The sequence below is a fragment of the Cyprinus carpio genome, chromosome B6, assembly GCF_018340385.1.
Source record: "Cyprinus carpio isolate SPL01 chromosome B6, ASM1834038v1, whole genome shotgun sequence".
Taxonomy (NCBI): Eukaryota; Metazoa; Chordata; class Actinopteri; order Cypriniformes; family Cyprinidae; genus Cyprinus; species Cyprinus carpio.
The window spans coordinates 1,721,489-1,746,800 of NC_056602.1; the positions used below are offsets into that span (position 1 = coordinate 1,721,489).

General features: G+C 35.6%; 1 protein-coding gene and 1 pseudogene across 4 annotated transcripts in view; one reads left to right on the forward strand and one right to left on the reverse strand.

Annotated features, from left to right (window-relative positions):
- Positions 1-3,211, reverse strand: part of LOC122137620 — a 15,530-nt pseudogene extending 12,319 nt beyond the window's left edge.
- LOC109056731 (E3 ubiquitin-protein ligase TRIM39-like) overlaps positions 1-25,312 on the forward strand; it is an 820,810-nt gene that overhangs the window by 104,706 nt on the left and 690,792 nt on the right. The gene's annotated exons all lie outside the window — the stretch shown is intronic.

Below are 25,312 nucleotides of genomic sequence, written 5' to 3' on the forward strand. Positions count from 1 at the left end.
ACAATACTAAAAATACAGTGAGAAGTTGTTTATAAATAAAAGAAATTAAAGGGTGTGTGAGGCTGAAATGAAATGAGGCTTTTGCAGTCCAGCATCCGCTCGAGACCATCAGCTCCTCTTTACGGTGAGGTGAAGCAAGAACTGCCTCAGAATAGAAAACCACTGGTTTTTAGTAAACCGTGTTGGATTAGCATGCATGAAATTACACTTTAGCAAATGTAATGGGTCACTTGGTTATTCTTGAGTCTATTCTAAAGTTAGACAGGTTCACAGCATCAAATCTATGAGAAAAATGAATGAAGAGTGAAAACTAAAACACCGTTTGCTTTTGGAAATGACATTTATGTCTGCTTATAATTAACAAAACAGGGAAATTCTGAGCCCAAAGTCTACGACCAACTAATTTCTCTGGTGGTCTTTGGCATGAACACGATGAATCTCAGCAAAACACTCATTAGTCTGGCCAGGGAGTGGAATCAGTGTCTGACACATGCACAGATCGGTCAGAAGAATCAGCACCTTCATGGTGTTGTCACAGCCTCCAATGTGTTTCTTGTTGATGAAGACGCTGGGGACGGTTTTCTGCCCCGTCATCTCATGCAGCAAGTCCTGGTAGTTGGTCCCGTCCTCTGAAACACATCAGACATGATCAGATCAATCAGGAGCTCACCGCTCACGTTTCATGAGCAGCTCTCCATTAATCGAATACGGTTCAGATCTGGCACGGCTAGCCTGCTTCTGAAAGAGATGTTTGCCTCCAAACATCAGGTTTAGAGCCGTTCGCCGGAGAACCCATTATCAGGGACATGCTCCGAACATGAGATGAACAGCTGCACACGGACAGCGAGATAAAGAGAGCGTGAGATGTGAATGAGACACGGAGGAGGGTACAGACGAGAGAAGGAACGCAAGAAGAGGAAGATGATTTTTAGTGACGCTGGAGCCGCAGTGACTCAGCAGGTCTCGCGTCACGGCCAACACTTAAACATTAACTTAAGAGCCTCAGCGCAATGTTCAGAGAACACATGCAAGTGCACTTCAGCTCAACTCCGTCAATGAGGCAGTGAGAGTTCAACAACCTTAAACATGAACATTACATAACATTAGCTGAAGTGGAAACATGCATATAATCAGTAATGGTGCATCTCAGGGAGAAAAGTATAAGTACAAATAGTACACTGTTATCTCAGAACCGGTTTCTGTAGACCATCTATCAGCCCACTCCCAAAATATTCAGACTCAAATAACCTCACCAGTATTATAATTTGGCCCAGTGTAAAGCCTGAGACCGCTTGAGAACATGCATTTATTTCACATTAAAAAAGAAAAACACTTAAACTTAATATCACACCAGCTTCTGATTATTCTGATGGTGAAAACCACACTTGAGTTTATTTTAATATTGAGTAACTTAGAAATGAATCTTATTTCACCTAAAAATGTAATTATAGAGCGTCTTTCACATGCATTATTTCAGACGTTAATCTGGTGTTATTTCCATCAGCTGAAGAATACAAAGAGCCGAGCCTGGCACTTCCTCCACGTGTCTGATTTCACCCTAAAAAAGGAATTACTATAAAAGTCTGCATCTGATATGCAAAATCGTGCTCTTACCCATCAGGTCCAGCTCTATGGCACTGCACTTGACATTCAGCTCTTTAAAGAGTTCCTTCACCTGGAGTTAAAGAAAACCACACGTTAGTGTTTCAACAACACTCACATTTCAGAGAGATGTACTCCAGCAGAAAGATACCATCACAGCTTTTTAAAAGCAAGGCATCACTAGCTCAGGTGCGTTGAAGGACCTGCATGAATAAACGCTCCGGTGATCGGAGAAGAAACTCGAGCAACACAAGCTCTCGGAGCACGGGGTGATTTTTCACGAATCTACAAAGGAGTAAATCACTCAGACTGAGGAAAGAACGGCGATATCTAGAGCTACGTTTTATACTTTATTAATAATTCTCCACCTGCAATCTTCAGTGATGCTCAGGGTGTTTCTAAAAGCAGCTTTGTACCCCTCTCTGTCATTATTGCCCTCATACACACACTCGCTTCTCTGAAGGAGGACACAGTAAAGTCTACAGATGCATGATGGACCAGAATCAAGTTATTTATACTAATAATTGTTTAATCATGCAAGTGACATATCAATATTAAAGGATCTTTTTAATTGTGAAAGACTCTTTCTACTTTATTACTTATTCTGCATTTAACACTAACCTAAACAGACAGTGCTGGATTACAGCATAAACTTAACCCTTTAAGAACACAAATGTTTCTCTATTATATCCCTCACTATAATAATAATAATAATCTGACTTATCTACAGCAGACCACAAAAGAAACAGTACTCCATCTCTCACACTATACATAAACCCCTTGAAGCCGAAAATCATTAATACGTGAACTTGACATTAAAAAATGACTGGTTTTAGTTTTTAATAATTGTAGAAATGTTATTATTTTTTTTAACTATCAACTTTTAACGAAAGCAAAAATAATATAGCACAAATAATCATGAAATATGAAAACGATGAACGATTATTACTTGTACATATAATTTATATATTATATATATAAAACTCAAAGCACTTTACAACGTAGAATAAAACTACAAAAAAAAAAAAACAAGGAATTGTTAGTTAAAATGTACGTTATACAAAAACCAAAACAAATAATCCAGCGAAAGTTATTTTAAAATAAAGCACATACACACTTTAGATGGACTTTTCACTGAGTGGTTAATAATATCAGAAGCTAATGCTACAGACGCGAGACTTTTCTCATCCTTCGCTTCTTCGTTAAGACTGAACTCTCTCTGTGTGTGTGTCTGCGGAGACACGAACTGTGTTTCTGAGGCCGTGTGTCCGCTCACCTTGACGCAGAAGGGACAGTAGCTCTTACTGAACACCAGAACTTGATTAGCATCGATCAGCTCTTTGATCTTCGATCGGATCTGCTCGCGACCCGCCTCGTCCTCGATGGGCGGCATGATGATCAATAACCGATCAAGGGTCGATATTCCGCGCTCTTCCGCTTCCTGAGTCGACGATTACGATTCAAGTAAAGCTTTATCTCACTATAAACTCATGATGCGGCATTCACTAACACTTTAAATAAGACTAAACACACTCCTGTCATGATCGCGACTTCTCCTCGCGGCCGCCGCTGAATGACGCTCCGCCGCGCGCGCGCCTCTTACATAAGACCCAACGAGTCTGACCCGCGCGCGCCTGACTGAAATCAACCCACGTCTACTCTGCACTCACCGCGACCCGCATGTTGTCTGTCACAGCTGTGAGTAACTTACAACGTCAAATAAACGTGTGATGTAAAATAAAAAACAAACTTAAGCCCTGAGTTTAAGGTATCGTGAACTTCAGTAGACTTTTAACGCTGAATAATTACACTGATAATTTGTGGAATCACAAGATACATTAATAATAATAATAATAATACGTGGTTAACCCATCAGGCAGTATTTGTAGATATAAATACCTAGACGCCTCATTGGCCGCTCGACCGCACGTCAACGTCCCATAGACATATAAATACCTAGACGCCTCATTGGCCGCTCGACCGCACGTCAACGTCGCCGCCATATTGGAGCGGGCAACTCTCCATTACTCTCATATCGGGACAGAGGAAAACATACCTTATTCGTCGGCAGCTTGGGCATCTACAAACCATCGCACAATAATAAAAAAAGATCTCGGGGTATTATCTTTCACAGGTAAGACTCAACAGTTGTTTCTGGATGTTTCTTAATCATTTTTAACATTTATGTTGACAGCTTAATTAGCCACCAGTGTCAGACTATTAATATCCAGCGATATCGCTAGTTAGCTGTGAAAGCTGAGACTTTATAAGAAATCAAAGTTTAAATAAACTCTTATTAAGTTTTAACTTATATTGTAGTTTATATCATAAACTAAACTGTGTTATAAGCACAAGATGTACAGTGAGCACTTTTTACAAGTCTCAGACTGCCAGGATTAGTGAAGGAGCTAAAGCATCTCTCTTTAATTTCACTAGCGTTACTTATTTATCATCACTTGATAATAATGATTTCATAGCTTATCACAAAACTATCATAATATATATATATATATATATATATATATATATATATATATATATATATATATAATATATATTTATATTTATTTATTATTATTATTATTAATATTTTTTAGTCATTTGCAGACAGGACAAGGAAAGTCTTAAGGAAAGCTGAAGAAAGCTGTTCTCTGCATTTCCAAGAGAGAAAGACTATACTTCCACAGCCTAATTTTATATCTTTACAAATTAAAACCCAAAAAAAACATGAATGAATGGCCAGACTGGTCCTGGTCATATTCAAACCACTCTCTCTCTCTCCCCGGAACAGACTTCCAGGAGCATTTTTTTTTTTTTTTTTTTTTTTTTTTATCTTTGTAAGGCTAATTTTTATAACAATATAATTACCTTATTAAATGTTTCTGCCTTTTTTTTCCAAATATTTAGAGATGGATGTTGCACACTGGTGGAGGACGAGGAGATTCCCGCTTCTATGTAAAGCGCTTTGAGTGCCCAGAAAAGCACTATATAAATGTAAGGAATTATTAATTATTATTATTTAAATATAACCAGTTTCATCAGTCAATCACAATACTATAGACTGCATTTAAAATTATTTACACAGGCTGTTTAATGCTGATTATGTACAGTATGTGTATTTACACAAAAACTACATAATGTAAATAGCCTAGAAATGAAAAACACAGGAACTCATAGTGAGTCAAGCTGCAATATCATGACAAAATCATTGTTTATTATTGCCCTTGATGTTGTAATAATGATTATAAATTTCTGGTCTGTGTTAAATATAACTATACTTTGATATTTTGTTGTACAACGTAAACTGCACACACTCACACCCCTAACATACATGTATTAATATATATGGAAAAATAAACAACTGTTTCAAAATTTGTGTTTTCTGCATGGGTGTGTGTAATTTGCATTGTAGAACAAAATGTCAAAGTGAATAATATTTGAATAATATTGTTATTATTATTTGAATAATAATAATGTATAAGTGAATAATATTTTACCACTGTAAATTAACTAAGTTTCACTGGATCCATAAAGGCTCATCAGTTGCATGTGTTATTGTTTGTTGTGGAGTTTATCTGTATAGAGTGCTATCAAAATAAAAAGCAAACTACCAGTGTATTACTTTTTGATTTGTATTCACTGGTTGTATTCAATTTTCTCAATGATGGTAAATTATAAGTGTTTAAAGATGTATTATTTCGATATTTTTTTTCCCAAGTGAATGAGCTGTGTTCTGACCACAGACTGTATAAAAACAGGTTCTGACCTGAAGCACAAGAAAAGCTAAAATGTTGGGGTTGAACACAGAGAAAAAGCAATAAAAACAACTTATTTTATTTAATATACATTCAAATTACATGTACATGTCACAGTTATACTACATTAACATTAGAATTGTAAACCGAAAAAAATCAACGAAATCAACAAGTGAGAAGTGTGAGCGTTCACAATTTCTTACGAAAAATAATAATTTTCCAAACCTAACTAAATAACTGGAGGCAAAGTGATTTTTAACTGCATGTAGCTCACAAACCTCTGAAATCGGTTGATAAATGTAAACGTTATCGTGTTTTTTTCCAGAAAAAAACGCAGCTCCCCCGTTTACTTCCATTTATTTTTAAGGCAATCTTGCCCTCACAAACATGGCGGGCGCGTTGACGTATCGCAGCAACGGCTCAAAGATGCTCTGCGCCTAATACAATCTGCGCCTAATACAAGTGAAACCGACCAATGCGGCCTGCGCAAAACTAAAACATTCAACATACACTTTGTTCAACTCTGTAGTAGTTTGTGTAATTGTTATTACAGTTTTTCTTGATTGTTTACACACATTTTCTGAAAGCATGCCTCATACTCTCTGAACTCTACACACAAATCAAAAAACAATGGCACAATGAGCAAAACCCCTCAATTCTCTGCAAAATGAAACTTTACATTCAAAACAATGTTCTTTTTCTTCTCAAAATGGTATTTTGTTTTCAGATGACACACAAACCATCATATGAACAGACATTAATAAGAGCCAGCTGAACACTGATGTGCTCTGTGTAAAACACTGATGAATGGAAAACACAGGACTGTGCTCTTTATTTGGTTCAGTGTTACACTTACTACAGACAGTACATACATAAGTGTGTTGTAAAATATTTGTAGTATATATATAAAATAGTTTTTATAGTCAGAACACACAAATACACTAAGAAATATATTTTATTTTTCCCAACAAAAACAATGTACATCCCAACCAACACAAAGCTGCACATACAGTGGTCTACATACAAAACAACAGAAGAATTTACTGTATACAGTTACAGTAAAAAAAAACTATGCTGCATCCTCTCTTCAGTTTCGGTCTGGCCACAGCACCTCATCCACATCACAAGCAATGTTCTCCCTGGACCAAGCAGCGGGGGAAATATCACCTAGCAAGGAGAGTCCAGCCATGAAGAGCATCAACTGCTAGATCTCCACATTAGTCTTCCATAGCTTGGAGAAGGGGTATACGCATGTGGATTTCAGTCATACACTTTCCATCTCCAGGCAGAAAAAAAAAAATCCTCAGTAGGATTGAGATAAACAACTAAGAAGTGTGGGTAGGCAGTGAACCAGTTACGAACCAGAGCAGCCCCGTCTGATCTGGGGAATGAGTGTGATGTGTAGAGTGTCCAGGAATGTGATCAGATGGGCAGTGTTGTAGGGGCCAAGGGTAGCCTGGTGATGGATGACTCCGCGGTGGGTAATTGCTGCACACATTGTGATGTTCCCTCCACGCTGGCCAGGGACTTCAACAATGGCACGCTGGCCGATGATATTCCTTCCTCTCTTTCGTCTTTAAGTGAGGTTGAATCCAACCTCATCAGTGAAGATGAACTGGTGCTCCACTGCAGCCCCCTCTAGCTCAAGGACTCTCTGAAACACACGTGACAATATCAGAAACAGACATGGAGTGGTCACTATTGAGAAGCACAATCATTATGATTACAATACTGAAATACGTATAATTTACACAGTGTTGAGAGTATGCATCAAGTGTGGGATTGTATAGGGCTCACTTGCACATAGTTATATCGCAGCTCTTTGACTCTCTGAATTGCGTTCAAATGGCACCCTGTAAACCTGCTTCATCCTCAGATTATTTCTGCACAAGCCACGGTCCAATGTTTATAAGCTTACCCTATCAATATTTGGAAATATCTCATTGTTTTCTATGATTTCTTTGTATTTGCCGTAATGTTATGGCGTTATTTTCTAAGACCAATGTTCATGACTGCAGTTCCCTGTTCAGGAGAAAGAACACGTTCCCGACCACCTTGTGTAGGTAATCTTTCAGTTCTGCCAAACAAATAGTAAAATACTGTAAATACTGTGTAGGAATACATTTCACAAATACTTGAAACATACTTTATTTTTACAGTCATACAGAACAGTCCACAGGCCATTCTGTACTACTGTTCTCATTGAGCACTGTATTGATTTGCAGTAATGCAATTTTCTAGTGTGAGTAGATTTCTTACCTATTCTCATTTCGGAAAGTCCGGATGATGGATGCTACAGTGTACCTGCTCAAATTTGGCTGTACCCTTTGCCCATCCTCCCTCATTGTTTAGACCATTGTTGAGTACATGGTGAACCAAAGTGGCTCGGATCTCATTAGAGATTACGGTCGTCCTCCCCGTCCTCCTCCCTCTTACGCTCACTCCTCTGGCTCTGGCTCTGTTTCCATTGTTGGCATCCATTGCTCCAAAACAGAAGCGCTCACCTGTTGCCCTTTTATGCTGAAGCTCTGTTTGCTAATTGTAAAAATGTGTGACAGGTGTTTGCCCATGTGATGAGTCAGTGTGCATATTTGAATGGCAGTGTGTTCCTTGTGAAAACAAGAGATTTTTTGCATGAAAATTGTGCCAAATGCAGAGAATTGTGTGTAGTGTTTTGAAAAAAGTGTGTTTTAGAACTGCAATGTGAGTGTAAAAAAGGAATTGTGCTTGTAGTTTAGCAGAATTGGTTCAGGGGGTTGGTGCATGAGTTACATGTTGTGGTCACTGTGTCTCAAGTACCAATATTTGTGTGTAAACAATTGAGAAAAACTGTAACATTTACACTGTAGTTCCAGTGTAGAGCGTTAACCTTCCACTAGATGGCGGCAGTGCTCCATATCTACTCTTTTTAACAACATTTTGTATGTACTTCAGCAGTCAAAAGTTAAGAAACACCAATTTGTTCTTAAATATTACCATTTTCTAAAGTAATATATACATGTGTGTGTGTGTGTGTGTGTGTGTGTGTGTGTGTGTGTGTGTGTGCATATAAATATTTGATATTAAATATAGCATCACTCATCACTCACATTTTCCTATCATTGCATAATGTCAAGTTTCCAGCGGGATTAAAGCATTTCTGCAGACCAATAGCCATTAAAAAGAGCAATACTCATACTGCAGAGTGTGTGTGTGTCGTCCACCTAAAGAGAGCTCACTGACACTTCAGCTTACTGGATGAATAATTAGTGATTTTATAAGAAGGGTCATAAAACCCTTCCGAGCTGGTTTTAAAGTCTGTGTTGAAGCAGATAACACAAGACTTTGAGTTCACTGTTACATAAATGAACCGTGTTTAATACTGAATGATGCACCTGTTGTTCACAGACCGATTCACTAGTTTGTACTGAATCCTCAAATGTGATCTGGTTTATTATGCCAAATCTGAATTTATTATGCTGTGTTTGGTTAGTTTTAGAAACTTTGCAATCAGTAAATCTACAGAGTGTCAGAAAGGGACATCTTAGTTACTCAGTTATTCATGGTTTATATGTGATTTGCTTCCAGTTCCTCTGATTTGAAATATTTCTGCAACAGTGAGAACAAAACATGAGATTCAAAAACTTGATATATATACTGTATGTGTGTGTGTGTGTGTGTGTGTGTGTGTGTGTGTGTGTGTGTAAAACATTTTTTTTTTTTTTGGACATGTTGTCTCATATAAGAAGAAACTCAGAGGAGCATGTGCACCTCCTTCATTCTCCGTCTCAGGAATCGATCTGCTGATGTCCATCGAGGAATCTTCCTCCTGCTCCATAATTTGTTACCATGGCGACAGTCAATCATCCCAATAAGAAGAGGAAAGCAGATATGACAGCGTGTCCCTCGTCAGCCGCTCCTTTAATCACACACACACATCTGTCTTTTCCAAGGAATAGTTCACTCCTCGTCTCTCGTTCTCATCCATTTATCTAGAATTAGTCTCTCAAATGAAGACAAATATGATGATGCTCAGCAGACGACTAAACACACACAGATGCTGCAGAAAGCTGGTGCACGCTGATTTTCATCATTCATCTTTTTATACATTCACTGTCTCTCAAACACACACACACACACACACACACACACACACACACACACACACACACACACACACACACACACACACACACACACACACACACACACAGTAGTTACACAGTACACTGTAGTCTCAATTCAAAGTTCAATTCATTAGACTCAGGATTTAGTATTTGATGCACTGGTTTTGTATGACAGTATCAAACTCATTTTTGGTGAGGAAAAACATCTTTTTAAGAAAAAATAATCCAAAATGATTTCTAGCTCTCTAGCATAAATGTAGATTATGTCAGTTCTGTGGCCTTTTAGTCCCAGCGCTCAGGAATCAGTGCTGATACACTCACTTCACAGAAAACTCAAGGTGTTTTGTGACTTATGAAGCTTGTTATGGCATTTGTGAGCTTGGTCATGTTTAGCTGAAGCTTGAAAACAGACTGATGAAAGAAAACGTCTCCTCGTCAGATGTTTAGTACATGATTGGATGTCATTTGTGTGCACTTAATCAATCTGTGTGTGTGTGTGTGTGTCTATCAAAAGTGAATTTAATTTTAATTGTGTGTGTGTGTGTGTGTGTGTGTGTGTGATGGAGAGTGATTTGAATGTTAATTGGTGTGAGATGTGAAAGTGTCTCAGACATCAGCAGTCACGCTCCGCTTGAGTCTGACAGTCTGTGTTTGAGGAACACTTTACTCAGTAAGAGGCAAATGGACTGAAACACTGCACACATGGATTCCTGCACACTGTCAAATCACGCGTTAGTCTCTTCACTTATAATGTCTCACACACACACACACACACACACACACACACACAATATTTTGTTATATACTGTATATACTTTTAATATATATACACACAAACAAAAACACACACACAAACCTATTTGTAACCACACACACACACACACCCTTTATATAACCACACACACACACCCCTCTATATAACCACACAAAACACACACACACACACACACACGCACGCACTTCTATATAACCACACACACATACACACACACACCTCTATATAACCACACACACACACACACACACACACACACAGGCACCTCTATATAACCACACACACACACACACACACACACACACACACACAGGCACCTCGATATAACCACACACACACACACACACACACACACACACACACACACACACACACCTATATGTAACCACACACACACACACACACCTTTATATAACCACACACACACACACCCCTCTATATAACCACACAAACACACACACACACACACACACACACGCACGCACTTCTATATAACCACACACACATACACACACACCTCTATATAACCACACAAACACACACACACACACGCACGCACTTCTATATAACCACACACACATACACACACACCTCTATATAACCACACACACACACATACACACACAGGCACCTCTATATAACCACACACACACACACACACACACACACACACACAGGCACCTCTATATAACCACACACACACACACAAAACACACACACACACACACACACAGAGACACACACACACACACACACACCTCTACATAACCACTTAAACACATTTTCACTATACTTGGAATAACATACTCGTTGCATACAGTATGCAATAGTGGTGTGTAGTATGCAGTATACCACACAATGCAATGCACTTCACTTGACCTTCCATTTCCAGAGTGATGAATAAACCGCAAATAACATTTTTTTTTTTTCAGTTTTCAATTTTTTCCAAGACATTTTCCATGCAAAATTATATTAAAAATATTAATTCATAATTTTCAGTTCCTAGATTATATATGCCTCACATGTTTTATCATTTTCAGTACCGCCACATAATGAATTAATAAACTGATTTAATGAATTAATAACAAATCATACAGCTACTATAAGTATATAGCCAACTTTACTCACAGTATACACACTCACATTTAACAGTATGTACTATAGCAAACCTCAACTGCTTGATTGTTTGCAAAAAACTATATTATCATCCAGCTCAAATGCTAAATGCATCTACATGGCAAAGATATTTTAAACATTAAGAATATGATTTTCTGTAAAGCTGCTTTAAAAGAATGTGTGTTTTAAAAAGCGCTATACAAATAAATTTGACTTGACTAGACAGACACCTGATGGCAGTGTTTGACACTTTTGTCATAATACATACTGTATTTTTAAATAGTAGGTAAACTGCACAGTTTAAGCTGTATTGCTGGTAATTAGTGTTTGTTGAACTCAATTGATTTCATGTGGTCACGTGTTTTCTCACCGATCAGCTCACCTGATTGCTTTTCAGAAGTGTAAACATCTTCGATTGCTTAACCTTCAGCCTTTCTTCATGGCTTTGTTCATCTCGTTAGTTCAAAAATAAGTGAGACGCACTAGAAATCCAGCTCATATTCAGAAGCTATGCATCTCCTCTCAAACAGAAGCACATCAGCATGCAGTGTTGGCTGTTTCATGACTGTTTGTACAGTATGTGTTGTTTACAGCATTATTTTGCTGTAATGTCTGCAGTTACTGTCATTGTAACGGGGTTCTGCATGAAATGCTAAGTACACACAACGTACTTTATAAAAGTGCTTATTGTACAAATTACATACTTTAAAAATATATTGAATGTAATGTTTTATGACATATAATTGCATCTTTTGTAACTGAATGAAAATGTTTTGTAGTTTTACATTAAATTTATATTAAATGCATTTAGTTGAACAATTAGCAAATCAGCATATTAGAATGATTTCAGAAAGATCACGAGACACTGAAGATTCAGATTTGACTCAGGAATACATTACAATATATTCACATAGAAAACCGTTATTTTAAACCACAATATTATTTCACAAAATCACTGTTTTTACTGCTTTTGTTTTTTGTTTGTTTGTTTGTTTAAATAAATACCGCCTTAGTGAGCAGAAGAGATTTTTAAAAGATATTTTAGAGATTAAAAAAAACTAAAACATTCCTTACCAAAAAGTAGTATACTTCAAGTTTATTTTATTAAGTATACTTAAGTAAAGTTCAAGTATATATTTTAAGTATACTTTATGTAGCAAGTATACAAATATCAGTGTTCTAGTAGTATACTTGTAAGTGTACTGTTCCAGTACTCCTTGGGACTAAATTGGCCCACTTTCTAGTATATAAAAGTATACTTTTAAGTATACTTCAAGTATAACAGTAGCAAACTTTGAGTACACAACTAGTATACCTCTATGTTTGTAGTTTGTACTGCAATTATACTAAAATTTAACTTATAGGTATACTGATAGTTTTACTAATTAAATACTTTGTACACTTTGAAGTATACTCTCAGTAAACTACTAGTTTAGTAGTTTTATACTGCAAGTATACTCATAAGTTTTCTTTAAGTGAACTTTGCATCATACTTTAAATATACTACTATGTCCCTATTTAGGTTTTAATTTGTATATATTTTGTTATATGAATATCTGAACATACAAAACATCCAAAGAAAGAACAGGGTATCTGCTTGTAAAAAAAAAAAAAAAAAAAAAAAAAAAAAAAAAAAAAACATTTTATTCTAGCTTCATGCCTTCTTTTTTTAAACACTTTAATGAGGGTAAGTTTCATAAGAAATAAAGAAATAACATTTTGAACAAAAAAGCTGGAAAAAGACTATGAATTGGATTCAGAATGATAAACAAAATGTAGATGGAGTCGCTCAGCACCCCAAAGCTTGACTGTAATTATTACCTCTTCATCGGTTGACATTTTATTCGATAACATTACAGTCTTAATGCTGTTTCATGTCAGATGATCGTGTTAGATTACATGTGTTAGTATCTGTTGTTTCTTCTTCTTCTTCACTTGTGTTTTTTTGGAAATTCTGTACAGAAGATCTGTACTATCGCCCTCTACCGTATAACAATGAAAAAATGGATTCTAGTAGCACAAGTATAGCTCAAATATATTTAGACTCTTTGTAAGTACAAGTCAAGTAAACTTAAATGTAATTTTTAAGTATATTTCTGAGGAGTACATAAAGCCCATTTCTGAGAAGTACATAAAAAGTAAACTAAAAGCATACTTTCCTATTTTTAGTTTAATAGAAGTATACTAATAGCACACTGGAATAAACTTCTTTTTCAGAAGGAATAATTAATCTACACTTTTGACCATTAGTCTATACTTTTAAGATATGAAGTAGCCTACACTACAAGCACATAACCTATTGAATAGTTAAGCACAGTTCTTTTCCACAAGGGTATATTTGATTACTTTTCTCTTGGTCTGCAGTGGAAAGAGTGACAGTAAACTTGACATTTCCGGTGTTTTCTTGCTGTAAATATATGACAGTTTTTCTGCATAGAAAGTTTTGTGTGTGAAAGTCTAGCTCAGGTAGCAAGCCCATAAATAAAACATGACTCTGCTCTCTCTCTGTTATTTTGGTGGTGTGTTCGGTCGGTGGGTGTAGCTCTCTCCGGTCGCAGGCGGCCTGTCATTGTCAATGTCCTCATACCCAGTGAGCGGCTGTCAAACCGAACCAATCAAGAGCCGCTGTTCAGGCCTTCGCTCGCGCTCTGGTTCTTAGAAAGTATTCTCATTAGCCCCCCCACTGACCCAGAAATAAACATTCCATCATATTTGCGCTCTGCGAGTGACTGGCGCCCCGCCGCTGCTTTGATCTGAGAGTGATTCATGCAAATTTAAACTGCGTCCTTGAGTTCACTCACAACAACCTGCCTGACGACGCTCTGCCTTCAGGAGCCTTAAACAGAAAGTGAACGCCAGGGACGTGTGAGAATCTATTGAGCTGATTGTGTTTGCTAAGGTCATCATCACTATTATTATTGATTTTAGGTTTTTTTCTAGAAACACGAATCCTAAATTTGAGAAAATGATAATAGATAAAGAAATGCTTGCATAGTCTGACTTTTGAATATCAGCATAAGGTCTGTTAACTGAAGGCTGGTTTAATAGAAATATATTTCAGCACAATAGATTGGCACGGGGGAAAATCATTCAAATAATGAGAAAACTAAGGACTTTTGATTCCAGGAAGGAAATTAAAAAAAAAGGTAATTGCAAGTTTTTACCCTTGCAATGCTGACTTTTAAACTCAGAATTCTGTCCTTTTTTCTTGCAATGCCAAGTTTACATGTCACAGTTCTGAGTTTAAATCCAGCAATTCTGGGGGTTTTTTCTCTCAGAAAACTAAGTTTATATCATTAATTCTATATTTTAGTTTCCACCATGAATAAAAAAAATAAAGTTGCATTTTTCTCTCAGAATTCATACTTCCCCCCTGAAATTCTGAGTTTATTACTTGCAATATCTTTAGATCTCACAATTCTGAGGGGAAAAAGGTCCGAATTGTAAGAAAAAAAAAGTCAGAATGGTAAGATAAAAAGTGACAATTACATTTTTTATTTCTTAAAGAATAAATAAATAAATAAAAACTGTGAGATGTAAACTTGTAATGACAAGATAAAAAATAAGAATTCTGAGTTTTGCAATTCAGTATTTCTTTAAAAAAATTCTATTGTGAAATATAAACTCAGAATCACAAGAAAAAGAATTCAGAAAATCAGAGTTTGTATCTTATGGTTTATATGTCAGAATTGTGAGAAAAAAAAATGAATTGTGAGATAAAGTTGCAATTAACTTTTTTGCACTTTTTAATCCCCATGGTGGGGGGAGAGGGGATAATGGAAATGTGTGCAGATGTTCTGATCAGAATTTCTATCTATCTAAAATGTTTTACATACAGAAAAAAAAGTCAGAAAACAAAGCATAAAGTGCAGTTCTGCTCATAAATTACTCTGTAAGTTTCTTAAAAATCTGAATATATTTCTGAGATTTAATGCCACTAACCTTGCAAACTGTAGAAAATCTGGTGTCAAATTCTTCCTCTTTTCTTCCTGTTTTATCTTTTTTTTTTCTCTCTCTCTTTTTTATGTTGGGGGGGGGGGGGAGGGGTTTGGTGACTGATAGGTGGCGCTGTCTGGTGAAGGAAGCAGCAATTTACCTAATGTGACCTTGCAAAATTTTTCAATTAAACATTATATTTACTCTCTGGAGAGGTCTGATGCATTATTTATAGAAACGCTCTCATCTGGTCACTGGTGTGAGGGGGTGGACAGACCATTTGTAGGATGTCAGGTGGAGTTTTTGAGTGGTCTGACAGATGATTATTAGTCTGCTAGTTTTTGCTCTGAATGAGTGAATCGCATGAAACCTGTCAAGAACAAGTCTGGCTCATATTTCACCTGAAAATAAAGAGAAAGAAAGAAAGATGAAACCCATTTATATGACCAATTACTATATCGTAAAAAATTTAAAATATGTATACACATGGCAGAATTTGTTATAGCCTACCTTTAATATAATAGATTTTTAAACAAATATGCAAAAATAAGTATTTATTTTTTATGCTTGAGCTGAAATATAACCTAGACTTAATGTGGGATTCATATTAATATGATGTCATGTTCTGAGTTCTGACAGACAGATATTAAAACACTTTCAATCTGTTCCACCAACAAAGCTTTCACGTGACTTCAGAAGATCTTGTTGACCTTTTTTTTTTTTTTTTGACTGTTGTGATAATGAACTTTGTATGGAAAAGAGCTGCATAAAGATTCTTCAAGATTATTTCATAATAAATAACATCATATGGGTTTGGAATGATATAAAGGTGGGTAAATAATGACAGAATTTTCATTTTTGGCTGAATTATCTATTTAAAGGCCTGTGTGTCGTTCCTGAGTCTAACACTAGGAGGTGCTGTTGAACTCTGTGAGCTCTATATGACACAAACAGTTCATATAAAGACTAATTATTTACTAGACAAATCTTTGTATAATTAAACATTCAAAGGCACAGTTAAAAATGGGTGAACTCTGCCAATCTTATGTCATTAATAAATACTGAAGTAGTCTTCTTTCTTTTTTTTTAGCATCAGGCAATATTTTATTTTTTAAAAGCAATAAACTTTGACTCCACATGTAGTAAACTGTAAGTTTGTTCTAAGGATGTTTTTTTTTTTTAATTAGTGTGATTAAACATTTCAATGTGACATTTATTACATGCCAAAAAAAAAAAAAAAAAGTAATAAAATTGTGACCTCTTTAAGAAAAACCGTTTGAGGCTGTTGTGGTTTATTTCTCTCTATATGAAAGTTTCATTAAAGACTTTGGCTCAGTTGTGTGCATGTAATTTATTCTGCACATCCCATGTGTCAGAAGTCTGCTTTGTGTTTTATTATTTTCCAATTTCAAATATGAGCAGTGTTTTTATGGATCAATTCCTATTTATCCACTAAAAGTAAATCCTTTTGTCTAAAACCCAAAATATTTCTTTATAGAGTTTGCATAAAGCAGAAAATGAAATTATCTTTTAAAGGAAGAGAAACGAACAGGCAACGCAGCTGTGATAATTCAATAGTTATTTTGTCTCAGAGCAAGAAAAGCGGAACGATAAAGACAAACAGTCCTTTATATTGTGTGATAAAGGGACATTTTTGAGGAAATGCGCTTTGTAAAAGTTTCACAACTAATTAAACAGTCTCAATAAATTCAAGCGAAAAGCTAGTGTTAAACTTCCAGAATGAGACCCAAATTAAAGAGAGAGAGAGAGAGAGAGAGAGAGAGAGAAAGATGAAGAGCGATGGAGTGAATTAGAATTCAGTGTTTTGCAGTTAACTTTCACTTTGCTCAGAGTGCTATGACTTCATTTTACACACCATTCCTGACTGACTGCATGTTTGAAACACTGTCTTTTCACTGCTCTGTTTCAATTAGCACCTGTGATTTCATAGTTTAAAAAAAAGCACATTACGTCAACATTACCTGAGCATTTTTTTGTGCATCAGAAATCTGCACGTTTGCATGAATAAATTAATCTTTAATCAAACTACACGTTCTGATCAAGACTGAAATGAGCAAATGAGTCTTTGTGGCCACGGCCCATGTTTAGTCGATCTTTAGTTTTAAAACTTCACTAGTTTTTACCAAGTTTGCATAATTATTAATCAGTAAAATCAGTCACATCACCATGAGCTATTTCTTCATCTCCCAGAATGCACCATTTTTGTCAACAATCTATTGTATTTAAGAATTAGCAGTTTTTTAAACAATCTCTCATTCAAATTTCAAAGACATTAAAGCATATTAAAGATTATTTAGCTGTTATTATTCAGGCTGCTAGAACGACAGTTTAATTCACTTTAACTAACCTGCATGGTATGATTCCCGTGATGCTCTGCTTTGACAGAACTGTAGATGACCTGAAAGAGAAAACTAACAATAGAAGACAAATTATGCTAATAATCTCTCTAGCGCCTCTTTTGGCAACACTAAGAATGCAACTTGTATTTGTGTTGAATTATGAATTGAAGCTCACATTTCAAAAGGGAAATAAATATCAAATTCAAACTTGTAGAGCTAAGGTGAAAAAAATGGTGTAGGATTTACTTTAAAACAGTTTTCACATAGAAGAAATTACTAGTAAATTTCACAAATAATTAAAAATAAATAGCAAGTAACACACTGAATGTAAAATTTTGAAACTGAAAGAATGAAATACAATTTTCAATCAGCTTTAAAACAATATTTTTTTTTACAACAAATTTTAAAAAGTGAATAAGAATCTGCATAAAAATGTTTTTAAAGTAGTAAATAAGACAAAGGTGACTGGAGTACATTTTACAAGAACTAGTTGTTCTTCTTCAAAATTACACAGTTGATTTAATGCATTACTTGCCATTTCTTTGAAATTTGTGAAATCTACCAGGCTTTATAGTTACCAAGACCAGAAACACAAGAAGCAGCTCAAAGTGAATGTATATTTTTGGATGTGATATCTTGTTAGAAACACCTCATGCTTCTCACATCCAGAACAGAACAATCAAAGTCGTTCAGAAAGCCTTTGATTATTATGACACCCAAATCTATATGTAACAAGATTATCTACACGTATGAACATGCCTCAGTGTCACACATGTAGATAAAACACACGTTCACCTCATTCAACACTTCAGATTAGATTTGATGGATTCTCTTCTTCAGTGCCTGTGTGTCTGAGTGCGTTTCTTCATGCCAGCACTGCATGTGTGCCTTTAATTATTCTAATACTCTCCTTCTTGTGCTCCCTGCTGATCCCATTGCATATATTTAATTCTGTAAAACACAAATATTAGAGGATCTCAACCCGACTGCACACAAAAAGCTCGTCTTAATCGCCCAGCCTCCAAGAGAGAAGAACACAGACATGTCTTTTCATAGCATTACTGTAGGCGGATTTGAAAAAGCAACATGCATGATGAACATTTCTGGTGTTAAACTGATTGCTTTGCTCACTCAGTCTCCAGCTCTGTTGATCTGTTCATCCATCCGCGTGTGTGTGTTTGAGCTCTTACCGGCCTTTTAAAAGCTTGTTAGCTATGGCCTGGCGTTAATTGTTTAACCTCAATGTAATGCAGCAGAAGCATCAGAAGGTAACAGTGAAACACCCACCTTTACAACACATTCATTCTCTCTTTGGAAAAACCCACAGTAAAGAGTTCTATGTTTTGATCTGCTATTTAAAACAAACATTTTATTATTTTTTGAAAGAACGTAACACTTTTATTCAGCAAGGATGCACTAAAATGGATCAAATTGAGAGTAAAAAATATTTATAATGTTACAAAAAGATTTATATTTCAAATAAACGCTGTTCTTTTGAACTTTTCTATTCTTTCTATAATCTGTGAATCCTGAAAAATAAAATGTATCACAGTTTTCCAAAAATATTTGGCAGCATAATTGTTTTCAACATTGATAATAATCAGAAATGTTTCTCGAGCAGCAAATCATCATATTAGAATGATTTCTGAAGATCATGTGACACTGAAGACTGGAGTAATGATGCTGAAAATACAGCTGTGCATCACAGAAATAAATTACATTTTACTATATATTCACATAGAAAACATCTGTTTAGAGAGGCGCTCTCTAAAGTTTTTTTTTTTTTTTCATTTCAATAGTAACAGTAATTTTCGCTAATCGGTGGATGTCTCTCTCTGGGATTATGGGCATGTGTGGTTCTTCACTGGGAATTCTGCTAATAAACAAGATTTAGTTTTATGTATATTTTATCATCACTAAATAACCTCGGAGCTCATGGTGAGTCTGTCTTGAGTTGTTTACACATTGCTGATAAAAATCTATTTCTGTATGGAGAATATGAATGGGGCATTCGTAAGTGTGCAAATGACTGCGGTGCTCCATTTTAGTGCTGAGAGAGAAGCTATTAAATGCAAACGACTGTACTTCCCTCGTCTGTTTACAGTCTGAATTTATATCACCACATTTTCAAACATACTGAGCCAGTTAACTTGCCGTTTCATTTACTCAGATCTAAAAAAAAGCAGTGTTTGATTGCATGAGGAAGAATATTTCAAGCGCTACAAATAGAGTGGTATATAAAGATCTAAATGGGGACATTCCATAGAATTACAATATTTTATTTACAGCTTATTATAAATACTGTAACCTAATCTTAACCCACACTCAGAAAACTTTCAGGATTTTTTTTTTTTTTTTTTAATAATTGCAGATGCTTTTATCTAAAAAGCCACTTGCATTGCATTTGAGTAATGCAAATCATGCATTTGTTAGGAATTGAACCCATGATTTTTAGCTTTACTAGTGGCATTCTCTACTCTTTGAGCTACAACAATGTGCTTTTTATGTGATTTTGTGAGGTTTAGCTCACTTCTAAGTACAATTTTGTCCCTAAAATATGTTTAAGTAGGTAGAAACACACCAAGTTACTGCCACTGAGCTGCGTGATGGGGATTGACAATGACTTTAAACATCAGATTGATCAGAAACAGCTTTTTAAGCACACCTTTAATACTGAACCAAGATATAAAATAAGTATTCAAAAATTCTGCACATTTGCCTATACAGAAAATGGATTAGAGAATGAAGGGAGAAACTAAGGATAAAACAAGAAATGATTTAAGAAGATGTTCTGAGAAAGCTTCTCTGGACCAACACTATAATCTCACTCCAACACGATCTGTTTGATGTCCAATTAGCCGCACAGAGTCTCATTCACAGCTATTATCATCCAGAAGAGCGTCGCTCGCCTGCCTACACACAAACTGAGTAAATGGAGTCTGAATTAAAGATGAAGCGGGGGTTAGTCTATATGTATTGTGTGGCGACTGTATAATTGTTGTATTATACTGGTGGGCTGATAATCTGTATTGCTCTTGGCAGCGTGCTGATATGATTCTTACACAGAAGTAGCTGCATATTTGAACACTGTCAGCGGTTTTGAAAAGCTCTAATCAGGTCTGTCGGAGGAACCTCTGGACTATAAAACATCACTCAAGAGCCTCTTATCACACACTCAAGCACCTTTTCACCACGAGCGCAGCAGCTGAGTTTCTTTTTAATAGCCATTTGAGTTTTTCATTCTTTCTTGCTCCTGCTTTTAGTACTGGCTAATGGAAAAGATTCACCTACTCCTGATTTAATGATCTTGTGTTGAACACTTATGCAGTGCAAACTAAGTAAAAATAAATAAATAAATTCATTAAAATAGTATGTACTTGTAGGAATAGTAGCCCATATCCTTTAGAGTATAGTTATATTTAAAAAGTAGCACTGCAATATATATAGTTTTGGTTGAGTATATCAATGATATATAAACTGTTTAGCCATGGCCACAATAATAAAAAAAAAAGAAGAAGAAAAAAAAAAGGAATTAAGCCAGATTTTGTGGGAAAACTTAAGTACTAGTCATGATTAGAATGGAGTACTAACTTATTACTCATTGAGTACAGTTTTACAGTTCACACTACTGTATATAGTCAAGAAAAAATTGAGTGAAACAATTTTTACACATTTTACAATGATAATTCAAAAATGACCTCAACATGTTGCAACATCTATCTATGCTTCTGTGGAAAGTTTTTTCCAAAGCAGCTTGCATTCAAAATATTTATTTTACAAGTTTATCGATTGTCTGAGAAATTAAATTGTGACCTTTGTGTTGTAGTGCAATGGTCTATTTTACATTTAAAATTTTGTTTTTAAAAATTCAGATTTGTCTATAAATTTCTGAACTTTGTCAGTGTGATCATTGATCAAAATCAAAATAAATCCAAAAAGAGATTTATAATCTATAATACCCGAAGAGAGCTATTTATTTAAAATAAATAAATACAAATCATATATATATAGTATAAATATATATATATATATATATATATATATATATATATATATATATATATGAAACATTTTCCATATATATAATAAAAAATTATGATAATTTTGGTGCAAAAAACAATTAAAAAATGTAAATGGAACTGAATGGGAACAAATAAAAAGAGAAAAAATGCATTTGAGCCTTTTAAAATCTGGTTAATCAGATATTAGATTTTAAATTAATCTGAGTTCTATCAAATAAATAATTTTTCCAATTAAAGGGTTTATATGAGTCTTTTTATATCGTGACAAATTATTAAAGTATCTGAAATTAAAATGGATGAATTCAATAAGAAGCAAGAACACAGAATTAAAGACTCCTTTTTAAAATTTTAAAAAGAGGCAAAAGACAGGAAGGGACGGGCAGCAGAGCAGCATTGGAGGCAGTGAAGCGTGTCATAGAAGTTTCTGTGTGTTAGCGGGACACACAGATTCCTCGACGCTTCCGAGCTGCTGCATATTTGATGCTTCACTCAAGCTCATTCTCAGAGTCACGCCTGTTATTTCCCACACCAGAGCCAGCAAATCCTCAAAGAGATCTGAAATCCATCGAGGATTCACTGGGTGACAGTTTTTGCAGCCGCATTTTCCCTTGAAATCACCAGCACAGACTAAGACAAAAATAGTTAATGCTGGAGGTTTTTTGAGGAGTTGTGTGGCTGCTGCTGTTGTTTCACTCAGACAGGGAAGAAACAGAAAGAGCATTTTTCTATTTCTAGTGGCATCATCACTTCATATCAACTCATCTGCTGTTGTTTACATAGAGTTTGCAGTAGTTTCTCTCTGACTGACTTGAGAGAGAATGAATAAATGATCATCTATATTGGATGTGGCATTTAAATAGATACAGTCAGTATGCAAAGAGGCAGCATGGCATCACAATGCACAGTGAAAAAACTGGATTACTTGTGTGCCAACATCGACTCTCTGAGCTGACTCTCATGCTTTGGATTCAGCAAGAAGTAAAAAAAACATACATGCATACATAACAAGGATATAGCTTAAACCCTGTTTTATTTTTGAGCCTTCAACAATACATATTAAAATACACAAAATGTACAAAAATGTTTTTTTGTGTGTGTGTGTGTGAATAACGCAAAAAAAAGAGTAAAAAAAATCATTTTTGAAACAGCCATGGCATGTAGTCTCCATGCATAAACAAGAATATTTAATATATATTTTTACAACATGTAATTGCATTAATATAATATATGGAAATAACCACACAGAGATGTCCATGTTTGAGTGATTTTTGAAGCAGTTCACTGAAACAGACATTGTTTATAGGGTGGTTGTGAACCAACACACATTTCAGTTCAAACAACTTGTAAAAGTGCATGTCGCATCCAATGTCCCCTTTAAAGCTGTCAGTTTGATTTACATGTTTGCAATACTTGAATAATTTAAACAATAAAGAATAGCCATAGAGTTAAGAGAAGAGAGAGAGAGAGAGAGAGAGAGAATAGAGAGTCATTACATGTTGGCCACACAGAGTGGGTAAAAGTGTCTTTCATCATGGGTTGAAGTGTTGGGTCAGCAGACAGAGTAAAGCTTTGCACTGTGACTGAGGGGTCAAACTCAGCTCTGATTGGTTTCTGGTCACTCGATTGACCTGCCAGTTCAGTCTCCTCAGGACTTTCAAGCACACTCATAGATTGTAAAACAGTTAGCAGCCATTCTTTGAGCTGTTCCTCAGCTTCTTCACACAGACCAAAGCCAAAGCCGCAGGCCCCTCCAACGATAGTTTGATTGACAGTAGCTTTTCAGCACAGAGTGGACTGGCATCTTATCTTAGAAACCGCCCTGAGTGAGCTGTCATCAGTCCACCATTGTTTTCACCTCCGGAGCAGATGTAGACAAGAATGGGACTCCTAAGTGAGTGAGGTGTTTTGTTGTTGGATGTAATAATAAACATAGCAGTCATCATTTACTACCGAACATTTGAGCCCACTGAAGACACAGTGGATTACATTTGTTTCTGAAGGGAATGCATCTGCGTCTACATAAATGCGTCTATCTTTGTGCGAATCATTCCGTGATCCAGCTTCACCTCCAGAAGAAGTGAGTATAAGGTTTTTTACTAAATCTTTAAAAATCACCTTTACTAAAAATGTGCTAATTAGTAAGTTTCACAATGAATGTGGCTAAAATTTTACTGTCTCTCAGAGAGCAGCTTAGAAGAGAGGGGCGGGGTCAGCAGAGCTCATTAACATTTAAAGCGATATACAATAAAACAGCTTGCTGTAGACAGAGCTGTTTTTGACAGGGTAAAAACGGTGTTGTTTTACACTACCATTGAGAAATTTTACCGAACTATGTTACAGACTTTTTAGTAAGACCTTAAAGGAATCATATCAACTTGTGGAAAATGGGCATCAGATGACCCTTTAAAATGCTGATTTTTTTTTTTTTTTAATTGGCCTTCAGAGATTTAGATGGAAACTGTGTGCTATCATGTTTCTCATGGTTTTAATTATCACATATCCATAACAGCAAGAGTGAGAGTGTGAGAGTATATCATGAATGGAAAAGGAAAGGAAATTTGAACACAGCCCTTGGGCTCCATGGCAACGGAAGGTTCTAATTTGATTTTCCTTTGTTGTGCATCTGGCTGAATAGAACTTAGAAATATGATTCTGAAAAGAGCCGTGACAACAAAAGGAAATAAATTTTAATAAAGCCCAACCTCTCTTTGAAAAAGCCCATTGAGACAGACACAACCTGACTTTCAGTGGTCTGATGTACTAATGTGCATTATCTTCAAAGAACGCAGCAGGTTTGTTTAAGCCACATTCAAACCAGCCATGACTGCTGAATGAAAAGGGAACGGAAACTGGATTTCTGTGGCTTTTATTTCTGTAATGGAGACCCACATGTGGGACACACACAGAGGGGGACAAATTAACATTCAATAACAGGAAAACCCCTCAAAATCGAAAACAGAGCCACAGAACAAAGGGAAGATGATTTACCACATCTCACAATAGTGAGGCTATATTGGGCTTAATATACGGTAACCTCTGTTCTGTTTTTCTCATTGTTTTTGTCCTCTCCTGTGAACCCTACATTATATTGTAGCACAATGATGGTTGTGACATATGTATATGAGACCAGGGATAATTAAACTTTTTTTACTTTAGCAATGTTTAGAGTTTTGTTGTTAATTCTTGTAATTCATTTCTGTAAAGACACAAATCTGAAAACAACTTTAAGGAACACATATAGCGGGTACATTTAACACAGTAGTGGGTTATATTGCTGCAACTACATGGGGTAAGTGGTCACAGTCTGCAATTAAAAAGCCTGTTATAGACATATGACATCAATATGTTAACACTTACTATGATTTTTATGACAATTATGAAAGTCAAACTATTTACTATGCAGTAAAAAAGGTAACAAAAGAATTATTAAAAAAAATAATAATAATAACAAATAAAAATGACCAACAAATACTTTTTCAAAATATATATATTTTTATAATTTTTAAATATTTTAATGGTTGTGACAACTGTCCAACCTGACATTTAAGAAAAATTTCTCCTGTTCTGACAAAAACATGGTGTTGCCCAAATGTCAGTAATGGTATGTAAATATTGGAAATTTAGTAGACCAAATTCACCC